The sequence below is a fragment of the Loxodonta africana genome, chromosome 4 (assembly GCF_030014295.1).
Source record: "Loxodonta africana isolate mLoxAfr1 chromosome 4, mLoxAfr1.hap2, whole genome shotgun sequence".
NCBI lineage: Eukaryota > Metazoa > Chordata > Mammalia > Proboscidea > Elephantidae > Loxodonta > Loxodonta africana.
In genome coordinates this window covers 77,910,388-77,937,521 of record NC_087345.1, presented here as the reverse complement: position 1 = coordinate 77,937,521, position 27,134 = coordinate 77,910,388, and positions in this window count along the sequence as shown.

The following is a 27,134-nucleotide window of genomic DNA, read 5'->3' as shown; positions in this document are numbered from 1 at the left end:
TGTGTTTCTAGTAATGTCAATTTCCTCTAGATTATCAAATTTATTGGCATATAATTGTTCATAATATTCTATTATGATCCTTTTATTTTTGTAAGGTTAGTAGTAATGTCCTCACTTTCATCTCTGATTTTAGTTATTTGTGTCTTCTCTCTTCTTTCCTTTGTCAGACTAGCTAAGAATTTGTCAATTTTGTTGATTTTTTTAAAGAACCAACTTCCAGTTGCACTGATTCTATTGTTTTACTATTCTCTCATTTTTCTAAATTCTGATTTTATTTCCTTCCTTCTGCTATCTTTGATTTTAGTTTTCTCTGCTTTTTCTGCTTCCTTGAAGTGTAAAATTTGATTATTGATTTAAGGTCTTTCTTTTTTTTTAACTTAGGTGTTTAAAGCTACACATTTCCCTCTTGATACACCTTTGCTGTATCCCATAGATTTTGGTGTGTAGTGTGTTTGTTTTCATTTGTCTCTAGGTATTTTCTAATTTGTCTCGTGATTTCTTCTCTGCTGCATTAGTTACTTAAAAGTGTGTCGTTTAATATCCACACATTTGTGAATTTTCCAGTTTTCTTTCATTCTGTTGTGGTTGAACAAGAATACCTTGTATGATTTCAATCTTTTTAAGTTCATTGAGACTTGTTTTGTACCCTAACATATGACCTATCCTGGGGAATGATCCATATGCACTGGAGAAGAATGTATATTCTGCTGTGGTTGGGTAGAGTGTTCTATACATGTCTATTAGGGTTAGATGGTTTGCAGTATTGTTCAAGTCCTCTAACTTTTTACTCATCTTCTGCCTACATGTCCTATTCATTATTAATAGTTATGTATTGAATTCTCCAACTATTACTGTAGAGTTGTTTCTCCCTTCAAATCTGTAAATGTTTGCTTCATGTTATGGAACACCTGTGCTTATAATTGTTATATCTTCTTGATAAATTGACCCTTTTATTAAATATATCATGTCCTTTTTTATGTATTATAACTTTTTTTTTAAACTTATAGTCTGTTTTGACTGATATTAGTACGGCCACCTTAGCTTTCTTTCGGTTACTATTTGCATGTTGCTGTAAGTACCTTATCAGGGATATGTTTTGCAAATATTTTTCCTAGTCTATGTCTCGTCTTTTTATTTTCATAGAAATGCCCTTCATGGAGTAGAAGTTTTTAACTTTTTTTCTAACAATTTTTTTTCTCGTGGTGAAATATACATAACAAAACAGTTGCTATTTCAACAATTTTTATGTGTACAATTCTGTGACATTATTTATGTTCTCCACTCTTTGTTTCTACATTTTTTTCATCATTTTTAACAGAAACTCAGTAACCCTTAAGCCCTACTTTCCCATTGCCCCTCGCACTCACCCCTGGTAACTACTAATAAACTTTGGTCTCTGTGCATTTGCCTATTCTGGGTATTTCAAATAAGTGGATTCATGTAAGATTTGTCCCTTTTTTTAACTCATTTCACTAAAGCATAATTGTTTCAGGGCTTATCCATGTCGTAGCATGTATCAGGACTTAATTTCTTTTATTGGATGAAAAATATTCCATTGTATGTATATACCATATTTTGTTTTTCTATTCATCTGTTGGTGGTCACTTGGAATGTTTCCACCTTTTGGCTATTGTGAATAGTGCTGCTGTAAATGTTGGTGTACAAGTATCTATTTGAGACTCTGCTTTCTGTTCTTTTGGGTATATGCCTAGTAGTGGAATTGCTGGGTCATGTGGTAATTCTGTGTTTAACTTTGTGAGGAGCTGCCATACTGTTTTCCACAGTGCTGCACCATTTTACAATCCCAACAGCTATGTGTGAGGATTCCAATTTCTCACATCCTTGCCAACACTTGTCATTTTCCATTTTTCTGATAATAGCCATTCTAGTGCGGGTGAAATGCACTCATTGAGGTTTGGTTTTCATTTCCCCAATGACTAATGATGCTGAGCATCTTTTCATGTGCTCGTTGGCCATTTGTATGTCTTCTTTGGTAAAAAGTCTATTCAAGTCCTTTGTCCGTTTTTTAATCAGGTTGTTTGTCTTTTGTTGTTGAGTTGTAGTTCTTTATATATTCTGAGACCCACTTTTAAACAATCTAAATTAATAAATCAATAACATTTGAAATACCTTTTGGAAAAGAACATGTCAGGCAATAAATATACCATCAAATTTAAAACATCTTTGTAAACATGACTTACCACGATTAAGATAAAACCCAAACCCAGTGCTGTTGAGTTGATTCTGACTCATAGTGACCCTATAGGACAGAGTAGAACTGCCCCATAGAGTTTCCAAGGAGCACCTGGCAGATTTGAACTGCCAACCCTTTGGTTAGCAGCCATAGCACCTAACCACTACGCCACCAGGGTTTCCACGATTAAGATAGAAGTTTTTAATTTTAATAAAGTCCTGCATATCAATTTTATCTCTGATGGATTGTGCTTTGGATGTTGTATTTAAAAACTCATTGTTAAATGTAGGTTTCAAAGGGTGGCTCAAAAGACAAAGTAAAGTATTATAATGACATATGCAAAGATCTGGGATTAGAAAACCAAAAGAGAAGAACACACTCGGCACTTCTCAGGCTGAAAGAACTGAACAAAAAATTCAAACCTTGAGTTGCAATATTGAAGGATTCTATGGGCAAAATACTGAATGATGCAGGAAGCATCAAAAGAAGATGGAAGAATCACACAGAGTCACTGTACCAAAAAAGGAATTGTTGATGTTCAATCATTTCAGGAATTAGAATATGATCAAGAACTGATGGTACGGAAGGAAGAAGTCCAAGATGCACTGAAGGCATTGGCAAAAAACAAGGATCCATGAATTGATGAAATACCAATTGTCTTAGGCAGAGTTCCCTAGAGAAGCAAAGCTAGTAAAGACTATAAATACATATAGACAGAGAGAGATTTATATCAAGAAATTGGCTCATGTGTTTGTAAAGGCTGGAATGTCCCAGTCTGTGATTCAGAATAGAGGCTTCTCCTGATTCACGTAGCCACAGGAGCTGGCGAACCCAAGATTGGCAGGTCAGAGAGTAGGGCTATTGCTCACAGGCTGCGAAGATCAATGAATCCCAAGATTGGCAGGGAGGACAACAGGTAAACTGCTAGTTCAAGTCCCAAGAACTAGACGTCAGACAAACAGGAGCCGGCTTCAGGATCCAGCACAAGTGAAAAACTCCCAAGCCTTGTCAGAATGTCCACTTATATTCGATGCAGGCCACACGCCCAAGGAAACTGTCTTTCAACTGATTGGTTACTCACAGCAGATCCCATCATGGGGTGATCGCATATCAAATCTCACAGGGAAGCGATCGCATTATTTGACTGTGAAAACACTGAGAGTCATGGCCCAGCCAAGTTTGCCACAATCTTAACCATCACACCAATTGAGATGTTTTGACCAATGGAGGCAGCATTAGAAGTGCTCACTCATCTATGCCAAGAAATTTGGAAGGGAGCTACTTGGCCAACTGACTGGAAGAGACACATATTTTTGCCTATTTCAAAGAAAGATCCAACTGAATGCAGAAATTATTGAACAATATCATTAATACCACACACAAGTAAAATTTTGCTGAAGATCATTCAAAAGCAATTGCAGTAGTACCTCAAAGGGAACAGTCAGAAATTCAAACCTGATTCAGAAGAGGACTTGAAACTAGGGATATCATTGCTGATGTCAGATGGATCTTGGCTGAAAGCCAAGAATACCAGAAAGATGTTTATCTGTGTTTTATTGACTATGCAAAGCCATTTGACTATGTGGATCATAACAAATTATGGATAACACCACAAAGAATTGGAGTTCCAGAACACTTAATTATGCTCATGAAGAACCTGTACATAGACCAAGAGGCAGTGGTTCAAACAGAACAAGGGGATACTGCATGGTTTAAAGTCAAGAAAGGTATGTGTCAGGATTGTGTCCTTTCCTCATATTTATTCAATCTGTATGCTGAGCAAATAATCTGAGAAGCTGGGCTATATGAAGAAGGATGAGGCATCAAGATTGGAGGAAAATTCATTAGCAATCTGTGTTATGCAGATGGCACAACCTTGCTTGCTGAAAGTGAAGAGGACTTGAAGCACTTACTGATGAAGATCAAAGACTACAGCCTTTAGTAGTCAAGGATCAGTTGACTGTATTTGTGTTTTTTTTTTTTATTTCTGGGCTATCTATTGTGTTCCGTTGATCTATTTGTCTATGATTTTGCCAATACTACGCTGTCTCTATTACTGTAGTCTTAAAGTTGGATATTGTCAGTCCTCTGACTTTCTTCTTCCTCCTCAGTCTCGCCTTCATTTTTGTCTATGTATTGGCTAATGTGGGTCTTTTGCCTTAAAATATAAACTTTAGGACCAGTTTGTTGATATCTACAAAATATCTTGCTGGAATTTTTATTGCAATTGCATTGAAATTGTAGATCAAGTTGAGAAGAAAAGACATATTAACAATATTACTAGTTAATTTTTGATATATACCCCAACAATTTTAAAAGTAGAGTTGATTTTTTTTTTTTTTAATCTTAAGAGGTTTTATGGTACCCAGCTTCCTTATGTCTCATCTAAAAATGGTCAATTCAGGTAGAGAAATATTACATTATAAAATGGTTATATTAAATAACCAAATATTTCTCTATAAACCACAAGTAAAAAAGCTGAGGGGCTAGTAATTTTATTTTTCCCAAATAATGTCAACTGGAAAAAATTTCTTTTGAAATAACTTTAGCAGTTCCCAGCTTCCTTATATAGGTAATGGTACTGGTCCTTTCCCTGGTGTTAAAAAAAAATTTGTACACTTTTTCCAGAATTACAGAAACAGAATTAAATTTGTATTTTAATCTTAACCCTGGCCTGGTCCTAACATTTTATTTAATAACTTCATATAATGGAATCTAGGACTGACAATTTCATAGTACTAACTCAAAATGACATTGTATCAATTTGACTATTTTTTTAAGAACACTATTTGTATAACATTTATACATATGTTTCAGGATCAGCACTTGGTAAGTTTTCACCCACTCTTAAAATCAAGCTCAAGGTCAACTGCTTCATTCTATATTGATTTTTCTACCTCTTGATGTGCCATACCATTTATTAGCTCTTTCATAAATTTTCACACTCAATTATATATCAGAACTTATTTTTATTTGATTGAAAATATGTCCCAATGAGAAAGTAAACTTGTCTTAGGCTGGATTCTCTAGAGAAGCAAAACCAGTGAAGCATATAGGTAGATAGATAGATAGGTAGATAGTTGAACGGATGGACAGATGGACGGATGGATAGATGGATGGACAGATGGATAGATAGATAAATAGATAGAAGATAGATAGATAGATAGATGATAGATAGATATAGGGAAAGAAAGATTGATTTATCTCAAGGAAATGGTTCATATGTTTGTAGAAGCTGGCAAGTCCCAAGTCCATGGGTCAGGCATCAGGCTGGAGGCTTCTCCTCACTCATGTAGCTCCAGGGGCTGATGAATCCAAGGTCAGCTGGTTAGATGGCAGACTGCTAGTTCACAGGCTGTGGAGGCTAATGAATCTCAAGATTGGCAGGCAATACATTAGGCTGCTGGCTCAAATCTCAATGCCCAGAGTTCAGATGATGACAAGACTGTTGCTAGATCCAGAGTAAGTAAGTGAGCTTTCCCAGAAAGTCCATACACCTCCAAGGAAAGTCCTCTTACAACTGATTGGGGGATCACATCAGATCACATCATGGAGGATGATTACATCATTACATCACTGCCAAACCACTGAGAATCATGGCCCAGCCAAGTTGACCATCAAAAAACTCTTTAGGGCAAGGATCATATAATAATTTTATTATTACAATTACTAACATAATCTGGGAACAAAGATTCAACAAGTGCTCATTTTAGATAACTGAACATATAAGAGAAGCTCTGCTAAATTAGATATTACAAGTAAAAATATTTTATAGTCAAGCTTTAAGAGTTGACTTTGCATCACCTTGAGAAAACCTTCTTTCAGTTTTCACAGAAATAAAGAAATTTGCATTGGAAATGACTCATGAGACAATATAATCTAATTCTGCTAATTTATAGCATAACTAAAAAGTGGATGGCCTATCTCTGGTGAGATGGATTTTATCACATTCCAAAACAGTAATGCTCTTTCAGACAACTCCCACAGCAATTTGTACATTAGGGTGAAATTTACCTCTCTGTAACTTGTACCAACAACATTATCTTCCTCCTACAGTTATTCTCTTAAAAAAAAGTTCAGGTGTTCCCATTTTTGCCCTCTAGTTTTTTGAAATAATTCTTCATATGTCTTTATATGTTGGTCAGGATGCTTTCAGCTACAAGAAATAGCAAACACTGACACAAATAAGCTTAAATAATATGAAAAATTATTATGTCAGGTGGACTCCAGTGTTGGTTGATTTAGCTGCTAAAGAAGCTATCATCAGTGGCTTTAATTCTCTTCCCCCTTTTCTCCCTTCTGTCATCCTTGATGGTGCCTTCATCATTAGAATTGTAGGGAGATGTCTTCTTTCATACTTCATACGAAAAAAACGATGAGAGATTATTTTTCTTATACCTACCTCTTGGGAATGAGGAGACATTTTCCAGACTCCTCAGGAGGCTTCATGCTCAAATATTGTGCATTATGCCCATGCCTGAAACAATGACTGGCAGGGGTGATGGACATACTGTAATTAGAAAAATTATCTAGTGTGAAATAGAGTCAATTACAATTCTACTGCACACGGCTTTTGTATATTTTCTGTTCTTTAGCCAGGAAATTACAAATTACTATATTTTTATTCTTTATGCATTGAAGATCATTAATAAGTCACTATTTCATGTTACCACCAAACTATATATAATAGCAAAGCCTTCTGATGGCATTTTGATATAAATCCAGCAAATAAAAGAAAAATTCATTTTTTCTTTTAAATAAAAAAGGGATTATGCTTTCTTGTGAAAAAAGGTGCTTATCTATTTGTATGTAATTAATACTTTTGCTTAGGATATATCTTTTTATTTTTTGTACTTTGCAAAAATTACTTTAGATTTACATTCAATTTAGATCATGAAAACTCTCACACACTCAAAAACAACCATTCTACATGTTAAAATAAGTTATAAGCATATCTAAAATTGTAGTTGGTTGTTTTCAAGGTAAAACTGTATTCTTCTCTCTGTATTTGGTGACAAATTTTTATCTTTTCAAGATAAGAAATGATGAGCCCAGTCTTCTTTTATTTTTCTTCATTTTTGGTGATGCTCATTTTAGGTAGTAATTCAATGCAGAATTGGTAAAGTGAGAGGTAGTTATTACATTTTTATGCACACAATAATTATAATGGGATTTACACAATTGTCAAGATAAAAGAAACAAATCAAACAGAAGCTAAGTAAGCCATAAAATGTTTCAATTCTTTTCAAAAGACAGAAAGTTGCATGCTCAAAGAAATTGTTTTAATAAGACATACTAGCTTCAGCTCTACAATAATTGAAAATTTCTGATAATACTAGGAGCTCATCAAATGCGCACACAAACACATTTACTGACAATCATAAAACTTAAGTAAGAAAAATTATTGAGTTTTTCTTTCAGTTTGCTTGGATAGTAAGCTGTCATATATATTTGGCAAAGTATACCATTTCAATTATTTATAATACAGAACACAAGGGACCATGTTTTCTCCTTAATTTAACTGTTGGGGGAATTTTTTATTTCATTTATTTTTTATTATTCATTTATTATTTACTTCGTTTATGAAATAGCCTTGATCAAGGTGCTTTTCTAGGCACCATGGGGCAGAATATGAACTAAGTCCTGGGCTTCTGATCAAATGATTTACAAGACTAATTTTAATTCCCCCTGAAATCCCACTAGAATGCAATAAATTGATGATAAAATTGTAATTCCATTATTATGGATTGAATTGTGTCCCCCCAAAATGTGTGTCAACTTGGCTAGGCCATGATTACCAGTGTTGTGTAATTGTCCGCCATTTTGTTATCTGATGTGATTTTCCTGTGTTTAAATCCTACATATATGATGCTAATGAGGCAGGATTAAAGGCAGTTATGTTAATGAGGCAGGACTCAATCTACAAGATTAGGTTGTATTTTAAGTTTATCTCTTTTGAGATATAAAAGAGAGATGTGAGCAGAGAGACACGGGGACCTCATGTCACCAAGAAAGTAGTGCCAGGAACTGAGTGTGCCTTGTGGACCTGGGGTCACTATACAGAGAAATTCCTAGACCAGGGGAAGATTGATGACAAGGACCTTTCTCCTGAGCTGACAGAGAGAGAAAGCCTTCCTCTGGAGCTGGCACCCTAAATTCAGACTTGTAGCCTACTAGACTGTGAGAGAATAAACTTTTGTTTGTTAAAGCCATCCATTTGTGGTATTTTTGTTATAGCAGTGTTAGATAACTAAAACATCAATAAAGATAAAACTTGGAAAGGTAAACACAACAGACCAGAGTTGTAACTAATTTATGGAAGGCAAAATGTAGAAGGACACATGGTAACTGCCTTAGGTTTTCTGTTTTTCTGCTCTGCTAAAGACCAGAAGAAGGGAAAGCCAGCAAAAAATTAACATGCAGAACTCTGGAGAGGTTCAGGAAGGGAAGGATCCAGATGTCTCTGAATACGTGGGCATGGTGTAGATAGGTCGAAAGTATTCATGACAAGTTGTTAAAATGGGACTCATTTTCTGCTAAGGTCTCAAAAGATGAAGAATGAAATCATAAGGTGGAAAGAAAGAATTCTCACATTCCAAAAGATAAAGCAAAACAAAACAAAACAAAACAAAACAAAACAATAACAACAACAACACAATTGTAGGAAAACACTGATTTAATAGGTATAACAATACTAAGCATAAAGAAACGGGGACGTAATTGTTTTTGGAGAAAGTTACAAGGGCATTGTAAAAGTGAAAGTGCAGTATTTTCTCTGTATTCCCTACCCCTACCCATGGCTCTGTGGGAGAGAAGAGTGCCTTTGTCACTTACCTCAAGTCTACTGAGAGAGTCTTCAATAGTACCAAATTGAAAACTTGAATTTGGTCCCAGGGCCCCATGCAGTAGGGTTTGACCCATTCTGGAGAAGCCTAAAACTTGAATGAATTGTCATGAAGTGTCACAGTGGTCCACATGTGGACCTGCTTGGCAAGAACCAACCAGATTCATTTCACAGGGAACCTCAGTCACGATTGCTTCTTGCCAGGAACAATGCAACCTCAGCAGAAAGACTCAAGAGTTGTGCCTATGAATACAGAAGTTGAAGATTTTGTTAGTTTTCCTTATTACTTATTTGTGTATTTTTGTAATGTCTAGATAGAGGAAAGGCACTGCCTCATTGAGGAAGCTGCAGTCAGTAGTCTGACCATCAAGAGGGAAAAAGTCCAGCTTTAAGCATTTTTCAAGCCCGAAGATCACAAAAGTCTGATGGTAACAGTGCATGTTAAGTAAGACCTTTCTTGTTCCTTCCCACTTGTTCTTCTATGAGCCCCAATTTAAAGGAATAAAGAATGAGGGAAGTCAGCTGGACAGCAAGGAAGAGAAGTGCAAATCTCAGAAAAAGAGAAGAAGGTGGGCAGATCCCTCTTTCCTATTCTTGGATTCCCAGACTGAGGTAGTACAGAGCTGGGGACAGGAAGACTGAACTTTAAAGTCAGAAAAAATCTTGTGATTAGTAAACTTAATGAACATTTTTATTACTGAATCAAAACTTTTTTGAGTCTAAAAGTGACAGAATGATTCTTATTTTCCAAATTATGAAATATCCTATATATCCAAAAGAGTATATAAACCATATATGATATATATGTACAAGTTAAATAATAATTGCAAAGCAAATGCTGTGTAACCACTACCTAAGCTAAGGAATATAACATTAACAGATCTTAGAAGCCATCCCCTACTGTGCGTTTTCCTGTGGCAATAATTTCCTTAATTCTTTTTATTGTTTTACCATGATTTATTAATTCATTTTATTGTTGATGGACATTTGAGTTGGTAGGAACTATTCAGCTATGAATATTCTTATGTATGTCTCTTAGTGCATAAATGCACTAGTTTCTCAAGTGATTACATTTAGTACAGAAATTCAGGGTCTTAGGACATGCATTTCTTTACTAGAGCTTTACAATGAACGGCAGTTCCTGTCGTTCCATGTTCTAACCAACACTTGCTGTCACCTGCTTTCTTAATTTTTGCCAACCTTGTGGGTATGTTTTCAATTTGTGTTTTAATTAACATTTATTTGATCATTAATAAGGTTAACCACCTTTTCATATGTTTATGAACCTTTTGGATTTTCTCTTACAATATGCCTGTTCAAATATTTTGCCCATTTTTTTCTTATATTGTTCGTCTTTTTCTTACAATTCAAAGTAATTCAATATATATTCTGAATACTAATCTTTTATTAATTCTATGTTTTCTCTTTGGGCCAACTCTGCCCACTGCTGGTCTTGTGGTTCCCCCTGCTTGCACTCCTGCCACCATTTCTCTGCTGCTCAGTTCTGCTGTGCTTGCTGCTCTTTGTCTTCAGTGTTATCAGCTGAGTGTTACCAGTTCAGTGTAACAGCCCTTGTCCTATCCTACAGCTCTTCTAGCAGATTCTCAGTGCAGGGCCGGGTGTACAAAGCACGTGCCCCCCTCCCGGCCCTCATTGATTAGGAACTCCCAAAAACTGGGAGATTGGCCATTTTGTAAACCAACCAATCCCTTAGTCAGATTGTAAACTGTCCAATCCTATTGAGTGGATTTGGAAGCCTCTTATGTGCTACAGCTGTTAACCAAGAGTTTGGCTGTTCAAATCCACCAGATGCTCCTTGGAAACACTATGGGGCAGTTCTACTCTGTCCTGTAGAGTCACTACGAGTCAGAATCGACTCGACGGCAGTGGGTTTGGTGGGGTATGTGGATAGTAAACCAACCAATCCCCTATAAGCCACTTTTGTGGATAGTAAACCAACCAATTCCTTGCAAGACTGTGGCCCGACCAATCATTTTGGAAGGATTACAAACCCAGGGCCAGAAAGGCAAAGTAAAAGAAGGCACATTGCACCGCAGCTCTCCACAGAGAGAAAGTAGATTCCCAGGTACTTCATATTTGTGATGTTAATATCAATGACGTCCACTTAAATTTTTTCTTTCTACTAATCTCTCTCATTAAATACCAACCATTTATCTGTAAATCCTTTGAATTTCCTACAGAAACAGTATCATCTGTGAATTATAAAAACTATGTTTCTCTCTTTGTAATATTGATTTATCTTACTGGCCTTGATATATTGGCAAGGACCTAAATCAGAATGTCTGAGGTGGGATCTGGGAATACTCATTTCTGACCAGCTTCCTGGGATGATTCTTGCAAGGTTAGGGAACTGCACCCTAATTATATTGGGTTGTAAGATTCTGGTGCTATTTGCAGAGATCTGTTGATTGGCTCACATTTGTTGATTGTACACATTTTTTCTTCATAATACCAAGTTATGAAAAGTTAAATTTGTATGTAGCTCAGCAAATGCAATTGGAGTGATTTGAGCGAGGAAGAGGGGCCTCTGCCAGGAAAAAAAGCTAGGTAGATCAGCATGCTATGTATACTGGAGATGGATGGGGGCAATGCAGACTGGGGAGCGGTGACAGAAAAACTGAAGGACAGTGAAATAAGAAGATAAATGACACAGAGATGGGGATATTTAACAAAATGAATGTCAGAGTTCCTTACACACTTCAAGCTAACAAACTGTTCTTAAAGCTGTCCTTTTTCTGCCAGACGTAAACTTCACATAATCTGTTAAGCCTTCTCTTTCTCTGAACAACTCCCCCATCTTCATCTAAAATAATAATAATATCCACCCTTAGCATGCTTTCTCTTCTGCATGACAATGCAGACTACGTTGACTAAGAATGATTCAAACAAGAAACACATTCCTTTTGTAATATATAAGATGTTTGGGACATTACATATATACTAAATAATAGCTGAATAAGAAGAAGTTTCTAGAGAGTGATTGAAATGGAAACATCAAAGAGTTTTGAAACAGGTAAGAATTCAATATGTAGGACTGGGAAAGCACAAAGTATTCCACTTAGCTAGAGGGGAGAATAATTGTAGATGGCAGTGAATAATAAAGTTTAGGAGTCAGGTTAGTGATAGATTTTAGGGAATTTTGAGGCCAAGGAAAGGATGTGGGGGTTTATGATAGAAGAAGGTAGAGTCCTGTAATGGTTTTTGATGGTCCAGTGTTATGGACTGAATTGTGTTTCCCCAAAAAAATATGTTGAAGTCCTAACCCTATACTCGTGAATATGACCTTGTTTGGGGAAGTAGCATTTCTCTTTGCATATGCTATCAGTTAAATTAACAATGTCACGCTGGAGTAGGGTTGGTCTTAACCCTAATTTCTTTTGAGTGATAGTTTATAAAAGGGAAGGACAGACACAGACACAGAGTCATACACAGGAGAAAGACGTCTTGTGAAGATATATCAACAAGTTGCAATAGAACACCAAGGATTGCCAGCATTCACCAAAAGCTAGGACAGAGGCATGGAACAGATGGTTTTTTCAAAGCCCTCAGAAGGAATCAGTGTGGCCAACATCATGAATTTGGACCATTTGCCTTGAAACTTTGAGAAAATAAACTTCTGTTCTTTAAAACCACCTACGTTGTGGTATTTTTTTATGGCATTACTAGGAAATTATGATGTCAAGTGACACATCCAAAATTAAACATGGGTATATTGTGCAGGACAGAATCATGGAAGGAAAGCCATTTGGCAAACTGTAACTTAGGAAAGAGGCAATAGGGGTCCAAACTAAAGTAGGAGTAAAAATAGAGGAAAATGACGTGTTTAAAGAAAGCTCTAAAATTTCACCACCCTAAATTCACTGCTGGGGGGTAAAGTGCCTGCAGATTTTACCTAACACAGTTTCAAGGGAAACTTAGGTAATAAAATATTCTACAGAATTAGATCATTAATCAAGAAAATGTTCTTCTTTAGAAAGATTACAAGAGAAACAGCCAAAGATTTCTGAAATATCTTGTCCTTTTTTGGGAAAATGTCAGGCCCTGGTTTGTATTCAAAAGGAGTAATTTCAGGAGATTTCTCTGATGCAGTCCTCTGGAATTTTGTCAGGGTGACAATACCTTGTTTATTCCCTGATTAATGTAGTACTCTTAAAGAACAGCTGAAGAGATCTGATGTGTCAGTTCATTTAAATGCTGCCATTTTGCTTTTGTTGGAGGAGCATAGCAATCACCCTCACAGCACAGTGAACAAGACCTTGCCAGTTGTCGCTGTAAATGCCTGATCAATCTTCATGCCATAGGTAGAAAATAGGGAAGAGGGAAGAAAGAGAGAGGAGCCCCTTTATATACATATTTTCCAGAATTCCACTGAAAGACTGCAATTTTTGATTTATGTTGCGTGGAAAGCGAGCTAGAGAATGGTTCATTTCATTTGCAGCTTAACTTTTTTGAAAACTAAAAAGTAGCATGAGCTGTCAGTAAGCAAGGTGTATGGCTTTAAATTTTTTTTTCAGTAATCAATTGTCTAAGCGTGTAACAATAACAAAAATGAATTTCTTATGTTGTCATTATTTCCTTTATACATGTGGTTTGATTAAGTGTATGGTACCTTGGCCTTGAAGAATTAGTTGCCTCTCTGGACTCGCTTACTCAGGCAATGTCACTACCATCTACTATGTTGTTTATGTAAAGAATTTGGAATCCTTTTTGACTCTTTTTCCTATTCAACACACCCACAATGTATATCCTTAGTCTCTCCTGAATTCTTGTGCTCCTTTCCATTCCCATCACCTCTGCTTTATGTTGGCTTTCTAATTAACACTTTGCAATGATGGGAATTTTCTATTTTTGCATTACAGCTATTGAGCCCTTATAATGTAGCTGGTGTGTTGGAAGAACTAAAAACAGAAGTTTTAATTTTATTTAATTTTAATTATTTTAAATTTAAAATGCTATATATGGCTAACCAAAACCCGTTGCCACTGAGTAGTTTCCAACTCATGGTGACCCTGTAGGACAGAGTAGAACTGCCCCATAGGGTTTCCAAGGAGTAGCTCATGGATTCAAACTGCTGTACTTTTGGTTAGCTCCCAAGTTCCTAATCACTGCACAACCAAGGCTTCATATGTGGTTAGTGGCCACCATATTGAACAGCACAGTCCAGACCCCTTGCTACTTAAAATGTGTTCTGTGGACCAGCAGTATCAGCATTTCCTGGGAATCTGCTTGAAATGCAGAATCTTAGGCCCACCCCAGACCTACTGAATCAATTTGCATTTCAATCATATCTCCATGTGACTTGCATGCACATTAAGGTTTGAGAAGCACTGTCTAAGCTGGTATCCTTTCATTCTACCTTAACCCAATCCACCCATTTCTCCCGTGCATACAGACTAGTCTGAGTATATCATTTGTATAAATTCCTTCCATAGATTCTCATGCCTTTCCCAACACTTTCCTGACTTCTTAGCCCGTGATTCCAGGCTCTCAAAGACTTGACTGTTCTCCAGCCTCATGTTTTTTCATGTTCACTCACATATTTCTATGCTCTGTGATCTTAGGCAAGTGATCTAACTTCACAATAACTTGATTTCCCCAAATGTATAGTGGGAATAATAGTAATACCTACATCATAGGATTGTCACGAGCATTCAATGAATAAATACTGTAACATGTAACTGATAACAGTCTTTGAGACAAAGTAAGAAATCAGTAACTGTGAGCTATTATTATTTAGGCATTTCCTTTCTCCATACTAATGTTTCTCAGGAAGCAGTCCATGGATCAACTGCAGAAACAACTGGTGTGAGTTTGCTTTTTTTTTTTTTTAAATAGCAGATTCCTGGCCCCACAATAGACCTAGGGAGTTATAATTTCGGAGACTGTATTTCATATATCTTAAATTTTTAGTAGTGATTCTAGGTTATCCACTTTTAGAATGGGGCATCCATATCTTGGTGGGTATGTGAAGCTGTTCTAAAGAAGCATGAGAGCTCAAATAGTTCTAAGAGAATCACATTTCCAAATACCCAACTTCCACAAGTGTTATTCCTAAAATTGATTTGCCTGAGAATATATGTGGGTCAACCTGATTTTTTGGACCATATTCCTTCATATGCTGGGCCTTCATCCATTGCGAATCTGACAGTGGGGCAGTGTCTCCTGGGCATAAAATCCTGTAGGATACAAAATGTAAATATAATTTACAAAATTGACGTTGATGTTGTGAAAGTAAATGTTACTAATTACTAGAAAATAAATCCTGTTGCAAGTATAATGGTTCCTAATTATTTCTTTTCAATAAAATTAAGAGAACCCAAGTGAGTTGTCAGTTGTCACCCAGTTAGAGATCATTAAACATATAGATCATTAAACATGTTTTTAAATAATAGATGTACTTTGAAATTTTTGACATATCATTCAAAAGGGCAGCCCTGGTGGTGAAGTTGAAGGAGTTCTAAGTCATGCTATGTTTCTATTATAAAACTCCTTCCGGCTCCATCTACTTAATGTGAACAAAGTTCTCAGTGTTTAATTAAAAATAAAAGCTAGCAGTAGATTGGTGTTGAAACCTGTGTTATTCTGGCCCCAAGTAATATTCGCCTTTGGATATATGATTTAACTGAGGGACAAAGGAAATTTTACTTTTATGTTCGATATTTGTTTTCAAAATTTAAAATTTGTTTGCAACTTTTTGGTAAAATATGTACTAATAATAATCATAATGACTACTCAACCCAGAAGAAAAAAAAAAAAAAAGATAAGACTTAGAGCTTTCTGGTCAAAGCTATTTTATTTTTTTTTAATCGTGTTTTAGGTGAAAGTTTACAGAGTAAATTAGTTTCTTATTAAACGATTAATGTTTTGTGACTCCTCAATGTGTCAACGCTCCCCCCTTCTCAACGTCGGGTTCCCCATATCCTTTCATCCAGTTTTCCTGTCCCTTGGCTTTTGGGCTGGTGTGCCCATTTAGTCTTGTTTACATGGCTGAATGATGTGTGTTATTGTTTCTTTTATAGGCCTGTCAAATCTTCAGCTGAAGTGTGAGCTTCAGGAGTGACTTCAGTACTGAGTTAAAAGGGTGTCGAGGAATATACACTTGAGGTTTCTCCATCTCTGTCAGACCAGCCTGCTCTTTTTTTGTGAATTTGAATTTTGTTCTACATTTTTCTCCCTCTCTGTCCAGGACCCTCTATTGTGATCCCTGTCAGAGCAGTCGGTGGTGGTAGCCAGAACCATCTAGTTGTTCTGGACTCAGTCTCGTGGAGGCTGGCTCACAGGCTATTTTTAAATATTAAAATCACATACTATTTTTTGTATAGAAATATGATAATGTCATTAAAACACTTTCAACCATAAACATATGAATTTGGATTAAATTCTGTGGTGCAGATAAAGTGAAAATATGAATTAAAAAAAAAAAAAGTTGCCATCAGTTGATTCCGACTCAGGTGACCTTATAGGACACAGTGGAACTGCCCCACAGGGTTTCCAAGGCTGTAAATCTTTATGGAAGCAGACTGCCACATCTTCCTCCCACAGAGCAGCTGGTGGGTTTGAACCACCAACCTTTTGGTTAGCAGTGGAGTACTTTAATCACTGAGTCACCTGAAACCAAACCCACTGCCATCGATTCTGACTCATAGTGACCTTATAAGACAGCGTAGAACTGCCCCCATAGGGTTCCCAAGGAGCAGCTGGTGGATTAGAACTGTGGACCTTTTGGTTAGCAGTCAAGTGATTAACCACTGTGCCACCGGGGCCCCTACTGAGCCACTAACCCATAACATAACCCACTGCTGTCGAGTTGATTCCGACTCATAGCAACCCCATAGGACAGAGTAGAACTGTCCCACAGAGTTTCCAAGAAGCACCTGGTGGATTTGAACTGCCCACCTTTTGGTTAGCAGCCGTAGAACTTAACTACTATGCCACCAGGGTTTCCAACTGAGCCACCAGGGACCCTTAAAAAATAAATGGTGTTAATTTTTTAAGCTATTGAATAAAATTTTTCATGTATTTCTTTAAATGTATAATGCTGCATATCAAATCACTGTAGTATTTATATTCCCTTGGCTATATTAAAAAGGCTGATTAAGCAGATTTTCTTAAGATGCTTATATTTAAAATACTTTAGAAGTCGCATCCTTTGCATCTATTTAAAATTATGATGGGGAACTTTAGACAGCAAATTAAAAATGTGTGAAAAAGATAGTTTTACAAGATTATCTTAGGGGAATACACAAAAAAATAAGTACCTTTGAAAAACTCTGAAAAAAGTGACTCTTATGTATACTAATGATCGTGAACCACTACCTTTTGTTATAGTCTGTCTTTGTGACAAGATAACACAGTGGCATAATTTCATGGTGCCAAGGTATTTTGAATGATCCCCCTAAAAAGCTTTAAATACTTTAAAGAAAATGACATTATGAGAAATTTTTGTTAATTAATATCATATTAATTATCCAGAGGATGTCACACTTTTAATTAATTCATTCATTCATTTACCCATCCCTTCACCCAATTGGAAACCCTGGTGGCATAGTGTTTAAGAGCTATGGCTGCTAACCAAAACGTTGGTGGTTTGAATCCACCAGATGCTCCTTGGAAACCCTAAGGGGCAGTTCTACTCTGTGCTATAGGGTTGCTATGAGTCGGAATCAACTTGAAGGCAATGGGTTTGGTTCTTTTGGTTTGGTTCATCCAATTAATGTTTGTTGATTACCAAATGCTTACAAGAATCTGGTCTAGTTGTGGGGAATATAATAATGAGTAAACAGGAATCTATGAGTTTATGAACTCAAATTAATGAGACATACACAGAGACAGCTAAATATAATATAGTATTACAAACAGCTATAATTAAAATAAGTACAACCCCATTATGCTTTGGCTAGTGGTGGGAATAGGGTAACCTTTGATGGCCTTGCTCAAGTTTTACATCCTCTGTTAGGTAGTGGACTATAGTAAAACAGTATCATGCATTTGTAGGCAAACACTAAAGTTTAAATTTTAGGTTTCCACCTACTAGCTGTTTAGCAAGTAAATCTCATTTTTCTTATTTGCAAATTCTGAGTAATTTCAGATTACCCAAAGGTTATTGTGAAGAATAAATGAGAGGAATATCATCACAAAATGCTGGGAACATGGCTGATAAAACTCTCTACCCCTTCCCCTACACACACTTTTTCTCCTCTCTGATTGTCTTAGACAAGATCTTAATTACTTCCCATCATCCCATTTATGTCTGCTATCTCATTTCATCTGATCTCTCCCTTACTCATTATGCACCACCCAGCTTGAGTATCTTTCTGTTTTTAGTCCGTGCCAAGGATTATTCTGTTTTAGAATTGCCACACATTGTATCTCCATGTTGAAAACTTCTACATCTAGCCTCTTCTTATCTTTTTGGCTTTAACAAACAGAAATTTATTTTCTCACAGTTTATGATGCTGTAAATCTAAAAATCAGCGTGCTGGATCTAGGAGAAGGCTTTCTGTCTCTGTCAGTTCTGAGGGAAGGTCCTTTTCAGCTTCTATTCCTTGGCTCCTTGGCGATCTTCATGTGACATGGCATATATCTTTCCCCATCTCTGCTTCTTTGCTTCCTTGCTCAATCTGCTCCTTTTATATGTCAAAAGAGATAGACTCAAGACACACCCTACACTAATACTGTCTTATTAACATAATAAAGAAAATCTATTCCCAAATGGGATTATAACCACATATATAGGGGCTAGGATTTACAGCACATATTTTGGGGGGACACAATTCAATCCATAACATCCTACACTTTGCCCTTCCCAAATTCATGTCCTTCCCACATGCAAAACACATTCACCCCATCATATCATCCCAAACGTCTTAAATCAACCTTAAGTTCAAAGTCTCATCTTCTGAATCATCTAAATCAAATATGGGTGAAACTTCAGGCATATTCCCCGTTGGGGAAAAATTCCTCTACATTTGTGAACCTATGAAATCTATAATATAAGTTATCTGCTTCCAAAGTTCAGTGGTGGAACAGCCACAAGGTAGACATTTCCATTACAAATAGGAGAAATTGAAGGGAAAGAAGGGATAACAGGCTTCGAGCAAGTTTAAAACCCAGGGGAACAAACTACATTAACTCTCAAGGCTTGAAAATAATTCTCTTTTCTCTGAGATCATTTGAGTAATAACGCCATTGCCTTCCAGGCTCTGGGTGTTGGCCACATTCTCTGGATTCTGGATGGAGCCCCCTTGGCCCTGGGCTTCAGCCCCACTGTACAGGCGCACTGGGATGGCAACTCTGCTCTCTCAGCTTTGGGTGGCCCCATTCTCCCAGCTCATCTAAGTACCCACCTCAGCCCCTTGGCCATGGCAGGCCCCTTCTGCTTCTTGGGAATGGCAACCACACCCCCTCAGTTTTGGTCAGTGCCCCCAATCCCTGGGCACACCAGAAGTGCAACGCTTCACTCTGGAACCAAGTTGGTGAAGATCTGATTCTTTAAAACCGTGGAGGCTGTGGCTCCATCCTCTGAGATCTAGGAAAACTTAGCTCCACCCTTTGAAACTTAGAGGCCTTGGTTCCACCCTTTGAAACCAAGTCAGCCTTGCTTCCTGCGCTCCTTTTTTTTTTTTAATTGTGCTTTAAGCGAAAATTTACGGAAACCCTGGTAGCGTAGTGGTTAAGTGCTACAGCTGCTAACCAAAAGATCAGCAGTTAAATCCACCAGGCGCTCCTTGGAAACTCTATGGAGCAGTTCTACTCCGTCCTATAGGGTCGCTGTGAGTTGGAATCGACTCGACGGCACTGGGTTTGGTTTTTGTTTTTTAAGTGAAACTTTACAAATTGAGTCAATCTCTCAGACAAAAGTTTATATACACCTTGCTATATGCTCCTAATTGCTCTTCTTCTAATGAGACAGCACACTCTGTCCCTCCACTCTCTATTTTTGTGTCAATTAGGCCAGCTTCTGACCCCTCTGCCCTCTCATCTCCTCTGCAGTCTGGAGATGCTAACATAGTCTCATGTGTCTACTTGATCCAAGAAGTTCATTCTTTACCAGTATCATTTTCTATCCCATAATCCAGTCCAATCCCTGTCTGAATAGTTGGCTTTGGGAATTCTTCCTTTCTTGGGCTAACAGAAGGTCTGGGGGCTATGACCACCAGGGACTTTCTAGTCTCAGTCAGACCATTAACTCTAGTCTTTTTATGAGAATTTGGTTCTTCTGGTCTCAGGATTTTGTAGTCTCTGGCTCATGTGGCCCTTTCTGTCTCTTGGGCTTGTAATTACCTTGTGTCCTTGGTGCTCTTCATTCTGCTTTGATCCAGGTGGGTCGAGACTCGTTGATGCATCTTAGATGGCTGCTTGCTAGCGTTTAAGACCCCAGACGCCACTCTTCAAACTGGGATGCAGGATGTTTTCTTAATAGATTTTATTATGCCAATTGACTTAGATGTCCCTGAAACCATGGTCCCCAGACCCCTCCCCCTGCTACGCTGGCCTTCAAAGCATTCAGTTTATTAAGAAAACTTCTTTGCTTTTGGTTTAGTCCAGTTGTGCTGACCTCCCCTGTATTGTGTGCTGTCTTTCCCTTCACCTAAAGTAGTTCTTATCTACTATCTGATTAGTGAATACTCCTCTTCCACCCTCCCTCCCTCCCCCCTCTCGTAACCACGAAAGAATGTTTTCTTCTTAGTTTAAACTATTTCTCAAGTTCTTATAATAGTGGTCTTACATAATATTTGTCCTTTCGCAACTGACTAATTTCACTCAGCATAATGCCTTCTAGGTTCCTCCATGTTATGAAATGTTTCACAGATTCCCCACTGTTCTTTATCGATGAGTAATGTAGTATTCCATTGTGTGAATATACCGTAATTTATTTATCCATTCATCCGTTGATGGGCACCTTGGTTGCTTCCATCTTTTTGCTATCGTAAACAGTGCTGCAATAAACATGGGTGTGCATATATCTGTTTGTGTAATGGCTCAAAATTCTCTAGGATATATTCCAAGGAGTGGGATTGCTGGATCGTATGGTAATTCTATTTCTAGCATTTTAAGGAAGAGCCAAATTGATTTCCAAAGTGGTCGTACTGTATTATGTTGCCACCAGCAGTGTATAAGTGTTCCAGTCCCTCCACAGCCTCTCCAACATTTATTACTTTGTGCATTTTGGATTAAGGCCAGCCTTTTTTTTTTTTTTTTGTTGGAGTGAGATGGAATCTCATTGTACTTTTGATTTACTTTTCTCTAATTTTTTTTTAATGGCTAATGATCGTGAGCATTTCTTCATGTATCTGAAAGCTACCTGAATGTCTTCTTTTGTGAACTGTCTGTTCATATCCTTTGTCCATTTTTTAGTTGGGTTATTTGTCTTTTTGTGGTTGCGTTTTTGCAGTATCATGTAGATTTTAGAGATCAGACGCTGATTGGAAATGTCATAGCTAAAAACTTTTCCCAGTCTGTATGTAATCTTTTTACTCTTTTGGTGAAGTCTTTGGATGAGAGTACATGTTTGATTTTTAGGAGCTCCCAGTTATCTAGTTTCTCATCTGCAGTGTTGGTAATGTTTTGTATACTGTTCATACCACGTATTAGGGCTCCTAGCATTGTCCCTATTTTTTCTTCCATGATCTTTATCGTTTTAGGTTTTATATTTAGGTCTTTGATCCATTTTGAGTTAGTTTTTAGGCATGGTGTGAGGTATGGTTCTTGTTTCGTTTTTTGCAGATGGATATCCAGTTATACCAGCACCATTTGTTAAAAAGACTGTCTTTTCCCCATTTAACTGATATGGAGCCTTTGTCAAATATCATCTGCTCACATGTGGATGGGTTTATGTCTGGATTCTCAATTCTGCTCCATTGGTCTATGTATCTGTTGTTGAACCAGTACCAGGTTGTTTTGACTACTGTGGTGGTATAATAGGTTCTAAAATCAGGTAGAGTGAGGCCTTCCACTTTCTTCTTTTTCAGTAATGCTTTACTTATCTGGGGCCTCTTTCCTTTCCATAGGAAGTTGGTGATTTGTCCCTCCATCTCATTAAAGAATGTCTTTGGAATTTGGATCGGAATTGCATTAAATCTATAGATTGCTTTTGGTAGAATAGACATTTTTACAATGTTAGGACTTCCTATCCTTGAGCGAAGTATGTTTTTCCACTTTCATAGGTCTCTTTTGGTTTCTTGCAGAAGTGTCTTGTAGTTTTCTTTGTATAGGTCTTTTACGTCTGGTAAAATTTGTTCCTAAGTATTTTATCTTCTTGGGGGCTGCTGTAAATGGTATTGATTTGTTGATTTCCTTCTCGATGTTCTTTTTATTGGTGTAGAGGAGTCCAACTGATTTTTGTATGTTTAGCTTGTATCCTGATACTCTGCTGAACTCTTCTATTAGTTTTGGTAGTTTTCTTGAGGACTCTTTAGGGTTTTCTGTGTATAAGATCATGTCATCTGTAAACAGAGATACTTTTACTTCTTCCTTACCAATCTGTATGCCCTTCATTTCTTCTTCTGGCCTAATTGCTTTTGCTAGGACCTCCAGCACAATGTTGAATAAGAGTGGTGATAAAGGGCATCCTTGTCTGGTTCCCGATCTCAAGGGCAAGGCTTTCAGACTCTCTCCATTTAGGATGATGTTGGCCGTTGGCTTTGTATAAATGTCCTTTATTATGTCGAGGAATTTTCCTATTTTGCTGAGAGTTTTTGTCATGAGTGAGTGTTGAACTTTGTCAAATGCCTTTTCTGCATCAATTGATAAAATCATGTGGTTCTTGTCTTTTGTTTTATTTATATGATGAATTAAATTAATTGTTTTTCTAATATTGAATCATCCCTGCATACCTGGTAGGAATCCCACTTGATCATGGTGAATTATTATTTTGGTATGTGTTGAATTCTATTGGCTAGAATTTTGTTGAGGATTTTTGCATCTAAGTTCATGAGGGATATAGGTATGTAATTTTCTTTTTTTGTGGACTCTCCACCTGGTTTTGGTATCAGGGATATGGTGGCTTCATAGAATGACTTTGGTGGTATTCCATCCTTTTCTATGCTCCGAAATACCTTTAGTAGTAGTGGTGTTAACTTTTCTCTGAAAGTTTGGTAGAACTCTGCAGTGAAGCCGTCCAGACTGGGGCTTTTTTTGGTTGGGAGTTTTTCGATTAGCTTTTCAATCTCTTCTTTTGTTATGGGTCTATTTAGTTGTTCTACCTCTGTTTGCGTTAGTTTACGTAGGTAGTGTTTTTCTAGGAATTCGTCCATTTCTTCTAGGTTTTCAAATTTGTTAGAGTACAATTTTTCATAGTAATCTGATAAGATTCTTTTAACTTCAGTTGGGTCTGTTGTAATATCGCCCATCTGAAATCTTATTTGTATTATTTGCTTCCTCACCTGTTTTTCAATTGTCAGTTTGGCCAATGGTTTATCAATTTTATTGATTTTTTCAAAAAACCAGCTTTTGGTCTTGTTAATTCTTTCAATTGTTTTTCTGTTTTCCATTTCATTTGGTTCAGCTCTAATTTTTATTATTTGTTTTCTTCTGCTGCCTGTGGGTTTCTTTTGTTGCTCTCTTTCTATTTGTTCAAGTTCTATGGATAATTATTTGATTTTTGGCCCTTCTTTTTGAATGTGTGCATTTATTGATATAAATTGGCCTCTGAGCACCGCTTTTGCTGTGTTCCAAAAGTTCTGATAGGAAGTGTTTTCATTCTCACTGGATTCTCTGAATTTCTTTATTCCATCCTTAATGTCTTCTATAATCCAGTCTTTTTTGAGCAGGGTATTGTTCAGTTTCCAAGTGTTTGATTTCTTTTCCCTGCTTTTTCTGTTATTGATTTCCACTTTTATGGCCTTATGGTCAGAGATGCTTTGTAATATTTCAATGTTTTGGATTCTGCTAAGGCTTGCTTTATGACCTAATATGTGGTCTCTCCTAGAGAATGTTCCAGGTACACTAGAAAAGAAAGTATACTTGGTTGCTGTTGGGTGGAGTGTTCTGTATATGTCTTTGAGGTCAAGTTGGTTGACTGTGGCATTTAGATCTTCCGTGTCTTTATTGAGCTTCTTTCTGGATGTCCTGTCCTTCACCGAAAGTGGTGTGTTGAAGTCTCCTACTATTATTGTGAAGCTGTCTATCTCACTTTTCAATGCTGATAGAGTTTGTTTTATGTATCTTGCAACCGTGTCATTGGGTGCATAAATATTTAATATGGTTGTATCTTCTTGGTGTACTGTCCCTTTAATCATTATATAGTGTCCTTCTTTGTCTTTTGTAGTAGATTTAACTTTAAAGTCTATTTTGTCAGAACTTAATATTGCCACTCCTGCTCTTTTTTGATTGTTGTTTACTTGGTATATTTTTTTCCATCTTTTGAGTTTTAGTTTGTTTGTGTCTCTAAGTTTAAGGTGTGTCTCTTGTAGGCAGCATATAGACGGATCTTGTTTTTTAATCCATTCTGCCACTCTCTGTGTCTTTATTGGTGCATTTAGTCATTTACATTCAGCATAAGTGTAGATAGGTGTGAGTTTCGTGCTGTATTTTGATGTCTTTTTTTGTGTGTTGTTGATGGTTTATTTTTCCCACTTAATTTTTTGTGCTGAGTAGTTTATCTTTATGTACTGTCTTTTCCTCTTATTCCTTGTTGTTGATTTTGTTTCTGCTGAGCATCTATTTTTTTCCTGTATTTTATTTTGATGAGTAGGATAGTTAGTCTCCTTTGTGGTTACCATAATATTTACCCCATTTTTCCTAAGTTTAAACCTAACTGTTATTTCTTTATATTGCCTCGTCTTCCTCTTTGTGTGAAAGATCTATGACTACATTTCATAGTCCCTCTTTATTGTTTTAATGTTGTCTTCTCTTACCTAATAACATTGCTCTTTCCCTGTTTTGGGCATTTTTTTATCTTGATTTTTTTTTTTGTGTGTGTGTGATTTCCCTGTCTGGGTTGACTTCTGGTTGCTCTGCCCAGTGTTCTAGTCTTGGGTCGATACCTGATATAATTGATCCTCTAGCCAAAGATCTCCCTTTAGTGTTTCTTGTAGTTTTGGTTTGGTTTTTATGAATTCTCTAAATTTCTTTTTATCTGGAAATATCCTAATTTCACTTTCATATTTGGGTTTTTTATTTGGAGGGGAGTTATTTGAGAGAAAGTCTTGCTGGATGTATGATTCTTAGCTGGCAATGTTTTTCCTTCAATGCTTTATATAAGTCATCCCATTGCCTTCTTGCCTGCGTGGTTTCTGCTGAGTAGTCTGAGCTTATTCTTATTGACTCTCCTTTGTAAGTGACTTTTTGTTTATTCCTAACTGCTTTTAAAATTCTCTCTTTATCTTTGTTTTGGCACATTTGATTTAATATGTCCTGGTGAGTTTCTTTTAAGATCTACCTTACATGGAGTTTAATAAGCATCTTGGATAGATATCTTCTCATCTTTCTTGATATCAGGGAAGTTTTCTGCCAACAAATCTTCATCAATTTTCTCTGTATTTTCTGTTGTCCCTCCCTGTTCTGGTACTCCAATCACTCATAGGTTATTTCTCTTGATAGAGTCCCACATGATTCTTTAGCTTTCTTCATTTTTTAAAATTCTTTTATCTGATTTTTCTTCAAATATATTGGTGCCAAGTGCTTTATCTTCAAGCTTAACAATTCTGCCTTCCACTTACTCAATTCTGCTCCTCTCACTTTCTATTGAGTTTTCTAATTCTGTAGTTTTATTGTTAATCTTCTGAATTTTTGATTGCTGTCTCTATGGATTCTTGCAGCTTAGTAAATTTTTCATTATGTTCTTGAATAACCTTTTTAATTTCTTCAGCTACTTTATATGTGTGTTCCTTGATTTCTCCTGCGTATTGCCTGATCGCCTTCCTGTCTTGAACAGTTTGGTATATAAATCTTTTGAATTCTGCATCCAGTAATTCCAGGAAGCCACCTTCATCCAGAAGATCCATTGATTCTTTGTTTTGAGAGCTTGTTGAGGTGATTATGGTCTGTTTCTCTATATGACTTGGTTTTGACTGTTGCCTTGAGACATCTATAAGTTTTCATATTAGTTTATTTTATATTTGCTTATTGTATCCTAGCTTCTTACTTTGTTTTGTTTTGATATGGCCAAATGGGTTGATTGAGTGACCTACCTTGATTATTTTTGTCTTTGAAGCTCTGAAGTCTGTCACTAGATGGCTAGAGCTGCTACCAGGTATATCAGTTTAGGAGTCCATTCACTTTTCTTTTATGAATTCAGCTCAGGTGTCCAGGTAGCTGATCATCAAGTGTGTGGTACAGACTCTGTCCTGCAGTCTTAGAGGGGCAGGTTTGATTGGTGTAGGTACCGGTATTTGGTTGCAGCAGACAGTCATGCTCCGATCAAGGTAGGGGGCTGAGAACCATCCCCCAAATGTCTGTCAGGAAAGAGCATCCCTGTTCCCTAGAGCATACAGGTGGGCAGGTTCTACAGATGGACCATGGGTACCCAATGCTTTTGTTTGTAAGGAATGGGAGGTACCAGTTATCCTTGGATCCCTGTTGCGGGTGTCTGGGTGACCTGAGTGGAGCCACCAGTCCTTATGCCCCTGATGTGGGTAGGCGAGTACCCTATTTGATAGACAAAGTGGCATCAAATATCAAACACTCACCTCTTCACTGTACAGCTGAAAGAGATGGAGTCTGACAACAAGGGCCTAGTCTCCTGAAATAGGGCCACACAGGTCCATGCAAGGGGGAAAGATATTCAAAGTCCACAGACTGTTTAGGCCTGGACAGGAGCTGCTTCTGTCCTGTGCTTCTCCGATTAGTGGAGCTAGCAAATTATCTTTTCCCCCAATTGTGCATTTATTCCTACTCCAAGACCGGGATGATGGTTCCGGTTGTTCAACATGGCTTATCTCAGGGCCAGGGAAATCAACAGTCACTGAAGCCTGCTTGGAGGCTGGGGGAACAGTAAAATATACGCTAGTACTTAGGTTTTGCTGAGAGAGCCGTTCTTCTCTGGTTCTGGAGGTGTGAGTAGGCTGTGCTGCTGGCTGTTTCTCCCTGAGGTAACTGAGGCTGAATGCTACCACCAGCCTGCCACACCCACTC